This window comes from Corvus brachyrhynchos, unplaced genomic scaffold, assembly GCF_000691975.1.
Source record: "Corvus brachyrhynchos isolate BGI_N302 unplaced genomic scaffold, ASM69197v1 scaffold175, whole genome shotgun sequence".
NCBI classification, from domain to species: Eukaryota; Metazoa; Chordata; class Aves; order Passeriformes; family Corvidae; genus Corvus; species Corvus brachyrhynchos.
Window position 1 is genome coordinate 3879820 of NW_008238448.1, and position 8745 is coordinate 3888564.

Genomic DNA, 8745 nt, shown 5'->3' on the forward strand with positions numbered 1-8745 from the left:
AGAGAGGATGGCCCTTCTGACAAAAGTAATTGTGCTTGTATTTTGAGTGAGGAAGAATGGGAATTTCTGCAGTTAATGGAAAAGCTTTCTATAATGTCATATCAGATGTTGGATTCTTTCCTGTCCTCATTGCCCCTTGCTGTTAGGGGAAGCAGAGCAGGGTGATGAGGTGGAGTGAGAGTTAGAATTTTTCTGTGCTGGCATTACAAGTGTACATGTTCCAGTCAGGTATCAGACCAGTGGTAAGATAGGCACAAGTCAAACTGCTCATAGGGATTGTAGCACCCTGGCTGTTCTCTTCAGAGTTGCCTGGCTCTAGGGCAAGTCAGTGACAGTGAAAAACTGAGGACATGGAACAAATGCTCTGAGCAGATTGAACCAGTTTAAAAGAGAAAAACAAACTAAAAATGCCGTAATTGGTGGCCTGTGGTCTGGAGGATTGCTTAAAACAGAGTGACTGTAGCTTCATTTACGGAACAGTTCTGATCTCCCAAGAGCTACCTTTCCTTTTTCTAAAATAGTTCTCTGGAGGGATACTGTGGCTTCTTGGAAGTGCTGAGTACTGAAGTACTCTCCCTGTTTCCCTCTCCACTGCCGTGTTGGAAAGTTTGGCTGTTCAGGGAGAGCAAGGGGAATGACTTGAGGGTGTCTTGATTTTTCTTGGGGACCAGCAGATGCCAAGCCCTTGTCCCCCTGTGCTGGCACCATGCCTCAGCCTGGTGGCCGCCCATGGAGGGAGCCATGGGCTGAGTATGCTCCTTGTTGGGGTTTGATGCCTGAAGCCAAACAGGTGGTGGCCCAGTCAGGCCACCAAGGCCTTCTCCTCTGGCAGCTCCTCTTCTCTACCACAGCCACTGTTGCCGCAAATCGCCCTGCCATACTTCAAACAGGTGATGGGAGATTGCTTCCATGGAAAATAGAATTGCCACTCTAGAGTGGCCCTCACCCAGAGGGTGTGGGGACCCAGCCACAGGAGTAACAGGTTTGAGCTTTTTACCAAGACTAGCCTAATTAACCAAATCCATATATATATTAAGTTTTCCATGGTTTTGGGGTCATATTGAAAAGCTGGATTTTGGATGGTGTTTTTATGAAATAAATGAAGGAGGCTTTTGGATGACTTGCCAGCTCCTGAATCTCCTATTTCCCCTCACTAGTGGCCCAGCCTTTTTCCCCCTGCAAGTCACAGATCTGTTGTAATTGCTTCATTAAGCTGCTGTGTGTCATGGCGGTGACTCCACAAATTTAAATTGGCTGGTTTTGTCCACAAGGGTGTGAAACTGGAGGACCAGGAGAACCAGCTCTGCAGCTGTATTTTCCATGTGCTGAGTGGGGGCTGATATAAACAAAATGCTTTTCCTTCGGGGCTTTGGCGGCTCTCACCCAATCTGTTGGAGAAATGGTTATGACTATTTCTCTGCTCTTAGATGAGGCTGTTGAAAACTTACAGCCTCTCTGGGAATTTCGGCTTCTTTCCACGGACTAGTAATAAAATCCAGTTTTATGTTATGTTTAATTGCAGGCAATTTCAAGTGTTAAGAAGTCTCTCTTGGCTGATGTAAAAAGGGGAGGAAAAAACCCAAAACAAACCAAATCCACCCCACCTGCCCCTTTTTCTGTCAAACATAAATACTTATTGTTTTTACAATATCCACAGTTTTTACATTATTTGATTGGCTGTTCTAAGAAGCTGCTCACAGCAGATATTTGCTATAACTTATATCCTAGGTTTTTTTCTGTTGCTTTCTTTGTTTAGTTTCTAAACAAATATTTTTCTTAAATTATATTAATTAACCTAAATTATTCATTTAAGAAGTTTTATTTTTGCTGTAAACTTTTTATTGGCTTATAACCTGTGGTTTTTTAATGCCTTTTAGTTAAATTGCCATTGCAACAAAAGTGACAGATATATGTTGAAAAAAGCCCGTAGGAGGGGAGCAATAAAATACAAAGTCATACTAAGAGAAGAATTAATGTGGCATCAGCATCATATTATAAGTGATTAAATGAACCAGAATTAATAAAAATTGATTTTTTTTTTCAATCCACCTACCCTGTTTATTTGTTTTAGAAAGCACACCACTTTAAAAATATTTCTGAATGAGATTTTGTTTCTGAGGGTATTTACAGAAAGCAAATATCATAAAAATCACAAATGATCAAGAGGATATTCATGCATCGCGATGGTTGTGTCGTGTGGATTTTTTGTAAAATGTTTATTTTTGCCATGACAAGTTGATACTGTTGGATATTCATAGTTTCAAAGTTTTTTTATGCCTAGAAGCAGCTTGCACATCCACAGACCTGGCCATGGAGATAGGAAGCAGAAATAACAAGTAAACAGCAAATATTTTTGAACAAGTGGCTAAAATGACAGTGAAAATGGGGAACAAATATGTGATAATTACAGCTGGTTATAGATAAAATTTTGTGTGGTATCACACTGAGGAAAACAATGTTGAAGTGACATTCTTTATTGAATAAACTGCTCACTGAAAATGCTTCTCCTGCCTGTTTTTTAACAATTTAACAAGTGCTTTGGAAGAAAATTTGCTTTATGCTACTGTCAAACATGTTACATTCAATGAACCTGATTACAGTTTTCATGCCAAGGTATCAGTGGAAGTGGTAGCTTGGGCTTTGAATAAAAGAACTTTCCAGGAAAAATGGAACCATCCTGAAACTGATATAATTTGGTAACTGACTGAGAAATATAGCTTTGAGACTTATATTCTCATGACACATAATATTTATTATAGTCTGAGTGAGACTAGAATGTCAGGATGTCTATTCTGGGAAGTGCTCAAGATAAAAGAGGAGCTGGATAGTGTAATGGTAAATTTTAATAAGGAGCTATGCTTTATTTTAGATTTTGCTGCTACTTTTTACTCCTGGACATAACTCTCTGTCCTGCTTTTCATGTGGGTTTTGTTTTGACAAACAATTCTACTGAAATTGTAAATCACCACCAATCTATCCATGAGGTACAAAAAAGGTCTAGCAAGGTTAAAACAATTACATTAGTGATTCATCTTTAGAGAAGTCTTTTTAGCTAAGGAAGCAGTGGCATCAGGTAGTGGTATGATAGGAGTAGCATCAATGCAGTTGCAGTCAGTGCTTATGCCTAGGATGTTGTTCTCCCTGCTGCAAAATTTGCAAATACACAGTCCCACCTCCAGTGCAGCATTGCCCATCTGGTGACCTGGGATACGTGCATGACAAGGATGCAAATTCTGGGTGGTTGTTATTGAAAGGTGTGGCCTGTATTTTAATGTTAATGGACACAATTGCTCATTACTTTTTGCTTAGTTCTTATCCTGAAGCCTCAATGAGCCTGTGCATTTCTTTCTGTTGAGTACATGATAGCAGTTTGAACAAAAGCTTAGATATTTGAAGCAAAATAGCTTAAATTTCAAACTTCCAGTAAATATTTTAACAAAGTATGCCTGATATATGCAGATAAGGACTTTGAACAAAATATTTTTTACCTTTATCATTGCAAAGATTTCATTGCTTTAATTTGAATTCAGAAAAGGAAATCCAATGCCATGGTAATTGCTGTAGCTATCACATTTCACTCTCAGTGCCTGCGATCATGGTGGCTCACATACTTTTCCTTAACTAGGCAATGTGATGTTCTTGCTAATGAAAAATATTTTAAGTGATGTTATTTTTTTTTTAATGGGGATATTTAAATATTTGTTTACACGGGTTGTTGACCTAATTGGATATTTTCTGAAATTCATTTAAATCCTGAACAATTCTGCATTTTAAGATGGATAGTAACCACTACCCTTAGCATTACAATAGCATGTAAATTCTTAATAGTTTCTTGAAGACAGTGTTCCTTGTCCCCAGGTATGCAATATGTACTTGCTTGGAGTCGTGCCTGATTTCCAGGAGCTACCATTTCTCCCAGAGATACTGCAGGTTCTCAGGTTACCACATACCTTCTGGGGGCAGGAGGAGGCTGTGAGCTTGGTTCCCATTTCATCCATTGCGGCCTTGCCTTCCCATTCTTTTCCTCTATAAGGGAGGGAGCATGCTTGTTCTCTTTGTGCTGGCTATCACAGTTTAAGCATTGACTTCGGAATTGTCTAATGTAAAGCAGGTTTTCCAAAGGCAGCCTAGAGTAAACCAGGTAATCAGTTTGGATACAGGATGTAGAACAATGTCAGTTGCTCAGAGCTTGTAAAGACTTCAGCAGTTGCTGTTGGGTCTTGAGGTAAAGCAATGAAGTGTGCATCTCTTCCCTGCTCTATTCTGATCCAGTACTTGTATGAGTCAAGCAGTTTTGTTTGTACGTAGGTTTTATTGATGCTCCGGAGTATTTAGGGAAGTAGTGTTGGGGAGAGGGATTGTCTTGGAAACCTTGTTGCCACCTGTTGTGGATTTGCAAGGCTTAGGGGATATGGACTGTAGGACTGCAGATGTTAGGTATGATACACTGGGCCAGGAGTTTTAAGGAGAGAAGAAATGTGGAAACAAGTCTTTGAATTGCTGTTGGTACTCTAGTGTTGAAAGTTATTTTTAATAAGAATAGTAGACTCTATCGTGACACGTCCTGCCCCAAGAAGCATTCAGGAGATGACATGACCCGAGTCCGGCAGAGCTGGGCGCCCTGCCCTTGCTGGGCAAAAATAGATGGCAGAATGCACACAGTAAGCAATTCCCTTCTTCTTGCCAAAGTGCATGTTTTCATCTCTTGTGCAGTTTAGAAAGCATGGCATGGGCTGATGTATCATCGCAACTGTTTCTTAGGAGGTGTTTCCTTCTGTACTATTTCCTGTATAAAGTTTTTCAGTGTTTCATGAGAATAGTTAGAGTTCATCATCGATTAGTTGTTTTTAATTATCTTTCATTTATATTGATGGGAGAGGGAGACACTCAATAACTTTCAGAAATGGGTTTGCTGTAATTTAGTCCTGTTTGCCCTTGTGAAGCATAAACAAGTACACTAGCAATAATAACTCTTGTTATTATTAAATATACTTGTAAAGATGAATGAAAATCTAGTGGTTTCCATGAAAAACTCTGGAATAATTTTTATGACATCTTTTAGTAAAAAAGTATTAATTAGTTTTTGATCTAATTATGCTTCCCTTTAAAGATCTCTCTACTTCAACCTCAGAAATTCTCAGGTGAAACTGACACATTTGGGAAGATGGTAATTAATTTACATACTACTTATATGAGGAGGACACAGATGTAGAAGTCTGGTTTTCCTCCCATTTGTAATAATAGAGGTAATTAAAAGAAGGAAAAAACCCTACTCATTTTATTAGTGTAAATGTATGCAAGCTCTTTATTTGTCTAGTAGTGTGAACTCTGGGAAATTTAATAGAGATATTTTGGAAAGAGCTTTAAACCGTACTGTATCTTTTTTTCCCTGAGCTGTAGCAACTGACAAGTACTGAAGACAGCCTGAGCAGGGACTTTATCATGGTAATGAGCCAAAAAGTCCCTACTCTCATGTAACAGAGTATCTTCCAACAGAGGGCTCAATTCAGAGAAACATCCAGCCTTATGATATGGTTGCTCAGTAGCGAGGGTCATCCGTGGCAATGGGGATAACTCAAATGAGGCAGTGTGATCTCCTGGGATGCTTTAGTCCCTTCTTTGCTCCCCTGAGGGCATCTGCAGGTTCCTGGGAGCATGAGTACTTGAGCTGGCGCTTTGTTTCTGGTTTCTCCTGCAGTCTTTAGGTCCTCCAGCAGTCATGTCATTCAGGTTTCCAAAACAGATCTAGGGGTGTCTCTGCACACCTGTTTAATTGGAAATAGCCTTGCCAAGTCCAGGGTGTTGAGAATCACCATGGGAAAGACTTTGTGTTTGGACACTGTTGAAGAGGAACCTCCATTGTTCCAAACCTTGTAAACATCAAAAATGGTGTTTCACCTCATTCTTCAGCACAAATAAGTATAGCAATTTTGGGAGATGTTTGACACCTAGAATCTCCAGCCATAGCCTGCTGTGACGTCTCTTTCCTATGTACCTTCTTTTGTCTTGGTATCAGGCAGCCCAAGACTCAGATTCATATCACATGGTGAGCGTGTTGAAGTGCTGGTTTGCTTCTGAACATCCTGGTTCCCTGTCTGCTTCTTCCCATCCCTTCCTGTTGTCACACACTTTCGTGGTTTTTTCTTCTTTTTTCCTTTCTTTTTTTTTTTTTTTTTTGGTTTTTGTTTGTTTATTTCCTGCCTCAAATTTGATACTCATTCAAGCCACCTGAAATCACCAACCTGGTAGAAAATAATAATCTGACAAAATCAATTATAAAGGTTTTTCCTTGGCAGTTGAGCTGAATTAATTCCTGGAGTCAGTGCCACATTCATTGCAAAAGGGTGAAATGAGAGAATTGGGAGCAAAGACAGAAACTCAGGGAAAACAAGGGACAACAACCCTTTCTGGGAACTCAGCTTTTTACAAAGCTGCCACACTGCATTTCTTTCCTACTCCTTGCGTTCCTTCCTCTTTCTTGGTCTGGCTGGTAATGTATGCCTGTGTGCGTGCATGTTTCAGTCTCTGTCTAAAGGAGACAGCTGGAAGTTAGATGTATTCTTACTTGAAGGCTGGTGTTTATCTGTATTAAAATGTGTTTTTCAACACTTTTGGACATTCCCTCATAGTAAACAGATGTGCCACCAGATTTCATGGGGAAGTAAAATAGGTTTGAATTAAATAATGGAATTGTTTGCATGAAAATTTCATGGACTGCTTTGGACTTTCATTTGTACAAAAAGAAATGGGGTTTACATAAGTAAACAATAATTGAAATAATATCTTCTGTAAGTTATTAGAGTTATTATTTTAACAATTATAACTTATAAAAAATGCCTTTATCCAGGGCACAAATTGTTAGGTGCCTTGTTAAAAAGAAATAAAAAAGAAAAAAGAGAAAAACCTGGTACTGCTTATCTCCAAATAGTGACTTCTATTTCTAACTCTGCTGTGACTCAACAAAAATGTAAAAATGACCAATCCTATCTCATATCATGCAGAACCACGTGCTGGAGCCAGGGTGTGAAGTCTCTGAAAAACTGACCACCCAGTGCTTTGAGTCTGTTCAACAGGAACACCAGCAGCTCTGGATTTAATGATTTTGCTCTTAAATGTGAGTATATATGATTTTATAGCCCATGAGTATAATTGGCTGCAGGTTGGTGTGACATTTCAAATATTACAGTTTGAAATAGTTTGTGTATGTCGGAATGTAGCACCATGCAGATAACTTAGCTCTACATTGTTTCACAATCTTTCTAGCATAGATCCAAAAGGAATTCAAATTGCTTATGTATTGTCATATGTGCGGGCTTCTTGTTATATATGTCACTGTGCCATGACTCAGTAGCATATTTCCTGTATATAGCAAACAAAGCAACAAAAGCTGTGGAGGCTTTGGGAATTCTGTCAAACTGAATGCAAAATACTCCTTGAAATGAGTGCCTGCTTTAACTGTATACTCCAAAATTATGGTGGATGATTTTTGACCTGAAGGGAACAATCCAAGTCTTTGTGTATCCTCTTCTTAAAGTGAGAAATGCAGCTCACAAGCTGATCACACAAAACATCAAAATAAATGAGAAAACTTTTCTGAAAATCAAAATGTGTCCAAAGATGTCCAAATGTTTGGGGTGGAGTGGAATAATATGGGGTGGGTTGGTTGGTTGGTTTGGTTGATTAGGTATGTTTTTGGTTTATTGGTTTTTGGGGTTTGTTTGGTTTTTTGCTTTTTTTTTTTTTTCTTTTTCACGGGTTCCCCTAATCTCAAAGGAGTAATACATCTCTGGCAGACCAGATACATAAACTTTCCCTGAAATTGTGTACCTCGTTAAATATTGCCTGCTCCATTAATACGTCGGAAGAAACCTTTTGGGGTACCACCTACAGGTAGGTCAAAAACATAGAAGAGGGAATAATTTTGCAAGCCCAGAAGCTGAATAAAAAACAACAAGGAAGAAGCTATAACATAAAATATTAATAGTCAGGTTGGAGGCCAAGGAGAGGGGGAAGACAAAAAATTGGGAAGCTAAGAGAGTGGCAAGCTTTGTAGTAATTACATTTTCCGAATCTGACTCTATTACATATAACTTCAGAGATATGAAAGCCATTGAGGTCCAGCAATGGAAGCTTGTTTCTCTTTCCTGCTCACTTTTGATGATATGTGTATTAAATAAAGCAAATAAAATAGAACCCTTCAAAATTCTCAGCAAGAATTTTGAATAGAAATTTGAAGTACTTCTAAAATGTTTATTCAGTAGAAATGAAGAGCTGAAAAGTATTTTGGAGTCCTACACTAACTGTGAAAAATGTACACTTGATTTACAGTTCTAATTTTTTATAAAATGGCTGTAAAACTTTTTTCTATTGTAGTATAAAAAGTAGTTATTTAGTAATTAAAATACTGTATATATTTGGGGTTCCAGTAGTCAAAATAATGATAAAGCTTCTAAGGCACTAGCTGTAAAGAATATGAAATATTGGAAATCTAGTAAATTTAATGGAAGAAATGCAACAGCACAAAAACAGTGCACTTATAAACATAGACCTCTTTTAACAGAATGTTCAACTACAATTACATGGAAAAGTATGCTTTTTTTGAGTTTTGAAGAACCAATTTTGTTATGAAAGCTAGTTTCAATCTATGCTTTCACATTGTGCAGAATAACATAATTCATATAAATAAAATTCTGTTCTCAAAGTCAACAGTTAATTTTAATGTACTGATGCAGAGATATAGCGAGA

General features: G+C 38.3%; 1 long non-coding RNA gene across 1 annotated transcript in view; it reads left to right on the forward strand.

Annotated features, from left to right (window-relative positions):
* Positions 1–8745, forward strand: part of LOC108447314 — a 227758-nt gene that overhangs the window by 114362 nt on the left and 104651 nt on the right. Inside the window, exon 2 of the long non-coding RNA XR_001862808.1 lies at positions 7002–7114. This is a non-coding gene — a long non-coding RNA (uncharacterized LOC108447314). The remainder of the gene's footprint in view (positions 1–7001; positions 7115–8745) is intronic.